This window comes from Capra hircus, chromosome 14 (assembly GCF_001704415.2).
Source record: "Capra hircus breed San Clemente chromosome 14, ASM170441v1, whole genome shotgun sequence".
NCBI lineage: Eukaryota > Metazoa > Chordata > Mammalia > Artiodactyla > Bovidae > Capra > Capra hircus.
Window position 1 is genome coordinate 28,882,150 of NC_030821.1, and position 3,036 is coordinate 28,885,185.

Here is a 3,036-nt window from a genome sequence, read left to right on the forward strand (position 1 = left end):
TTCTCCTCCAAGATCCAGTGCCCATCCTTGACACTTCTGTTTAACATACTAGAAGTCCTAATCCAAACAATCAGACAAGAGATAGAAATAAAAGACATCCAAACTAGAAACAAAGAAGTAAGAAGTACCTGTTTACAGAGAACAACAACAATAAATGTAGAACCTGATTTAGCCTTCATACATAAATTCCTTTTATACATTGCTAAATTTAATTTACTAATTTTTTAATGCATTTTGCATGGGAGTTTATGAGCAATATGGGCTTGGAGAGGTTTTTTTTTGTTTTTTTGTTTTTTTTTTCTCTTTTTGTACTGATTGTCTAGTTTTGGTATTAGGGTAATAACAGACTCATAAAATGAAGTGGGAAGTATCCTTTTTCCGTTTTTTTTTTTTTTTTAAATAATGTGTAAATATGATGTTAGCTTTCTTTAGATGTTTGGTTAAAACTTGTGGGCCCAGAAGTTTCTTCTGAGGAGTGTTCATTTCTTAGGGATAATTTTGATGGACATAAGTTATTTTTTTCAAGATTTCAAAAATGGCAATCCATATTTTTGTGTATTTTATCTGATTTTTACTTTGTTTTTATCCTTTTTGAGAAGTCAGATGTCAATGTATATTTTTCCTCTGAGTATAAACTAGCAAATATTTTCATCATTGTATTTATCTAAATGCTATTTTACATGTTATCCCAAACTATGTTCTTATAGTCCTTTAATTGACAAATTAAGGAGTTGTATTTGATTGTATTCTCTCTCCACTATTCCTTTTCTAAAATTATAAACTCATGTGCTAAGTATGTAAGTTAAATGACCAAAAATCGCACTTAGGTCATTGAGAAGTCTATTCATAAATGACTCTTCATATAAATTAATACACCTGAAATTTGTCACTGCACATTTATAAATTTTACTTTTGTGTAAGAATTCTTTCAGTCAGTTCAGTTGCTCAGTCGTGCCCAACTCTTTGTGACCCCATAGATTGCAGCATGCCAGGCTTCCCTGTCCATCACCAACTACTGGAGCCTACTCAAACTCATGTCCATCACCAACTACTGGAGCCTGCTCAAACTCATGTCCATTGAGTCACTGTTGTCATCCAACCATCTCATCATCTGTCGTCCCCTTCTCCTCCTGCCTTTAATCTTTCCCAGCATCAAGGTCTTTTCTAATGAGTCAGCTCTTCACATCCAGTGGCCGAAATACTGGAGCTTCATTCAGTTTAGGCATCAGTCCTTCCAATGAATATTCAGGGTTTATTTCCTCTAGGATTGACTGGTTTGATCTCCTTGCAGAGAATTCTTTAGAGAGGTCAAAAAGAAAATATTCAGTAAAAAACAGTTGGTGAGTAGAAATAAAACTGTAAGAACTTTATCACCATATATTTATCACCATATCATTTGAAAATGCTTGTGGAAAGGAGTATTTAAAGAGTGTGTGCAAGAGAACAGTATTGCAAGCATTTATGTGTGTGTATGCATTTGTGTTCACATGTGTGCATGCCTGCTTGAAATACTAGCTAAAAATAATGAAATTAGAGTGCAGAAATTATGTATTACCCTGTAAAAGTTAAGGAGTCATAGAATAAATCAAGCAGGAAATTACATGCAAACTTGATTTTAGAATTACATGTTCTAAGTAAGTGATGTTATTGCTAACTAAGCTGTTCCTATATAATTTTTTTTTATTGTATCAGTATCATTTTGGCATATGGTAACATATCTCATTTTATGAGAAAGGATGGTAATCATATTGGTATTGTATGATTGTATATATTATTTTTAATGTTTTTAATGCTTTCCATTAATAGACCATAACTTTTTCAGCTTGCCAAAATTTTTCATCCTCAAGATTAGGTTTTCTGCAAATTTATTGATGAATTTATTTTTAAGTATTTTTAGTTAACTAATAAAATAATAATGCTTCTGTTTGCAGAAATAACTATCTTAAATAAAACATTTTATAAATCTCCTTAAAAATATGTTTTCAGGGAGTTTCCCGGTGGTCCAGTGGTTAGGACTCAGCACTTTCACTGCTGTGACACAGGTTCAATCCCTGGTCAGGGAACTAAAATCCCACAAGCTATACAGCACAACCAAAAATAGAATAAAATTAAATTTAAAATATGTTTTTGAAAGAAGATATCATATAACAATGGGCTTCCCTGGTGGTTCAGATGGTAAAGAATCCGCCTGCAATGCTGGAGACCTGGGTTCAATCCCTGGGTTGGGAAGATTCCCTGGAGAAGAAAATGGCAACCCACTCTAGTATTCTTGCTTGGATAACTCTATGAACTGAGAAGCCTGGTGGGGTACAATCCATGGGGTCACATAGAGTTGGACATGACTTGCACAGAACAGCATAGTAGAACAATAAAAATGTAAATGTGATAATTAAGATCAAAATACATGATGACTGTCAATAAGAAAATAATAATAAGATGTTAAGCCTCTCGTTTAAATTGAAAGAACATAAGATATACTATGTATTTCACATTAACTCTGTAAAGAATTTTTTAAAAAGTGGTTTCCTCAGCAAACAAAAATACACTTTGTATAGAAAAAACAGAAAGGAATGAATAATAATTAAAAATCAGAAATCAGTCAATAATACAGAAGATTTTAAAAATACATTTATTAGTGGATTATTTGAAGAAAATGTATGAAATCTGCCAGTTGAAAGGCAAAGCCTGTTATGTTGATTAGTCAATTAGAATTACTATTATTTTGAACTACCTGTGTGCTATGTACCAAAAATACAAAGAAAAACAAGACAGACTTTCTATTAATGATTAGGAAAAGACGATAAATAAATGAAAAATAATAATTCTAAAAAGGGACAAACTAAATGATTAAGTCCAGTAGTACAGGGAGCATTTAGGTAGCATTGTCAGTGGTTATTTTCTCAGGGCAGGCAGAATATGATGCAGGACCTGAATTTTGTGGAGTAATTGCATTTTAGAAAATGGCCATATCCTGGGACTTGACAAGGTGAGGTATATTTATCAACTTTGAATAAGAACTGAGAAAGTAAAATGTTG

At 32.4% G+C, this 3,036-nt stretch overlaps 1 non-coding gene across 1 annotated transcript; it reads left to right on the top strand.

The window, feature by feature from the left end:
- Nucleotides 1,992-2,064, top strand: TRNAE-UUC. Its single transcript has one exon. It is a non-coding gene; the product is annotated as a tRNA-Glu (tRNA).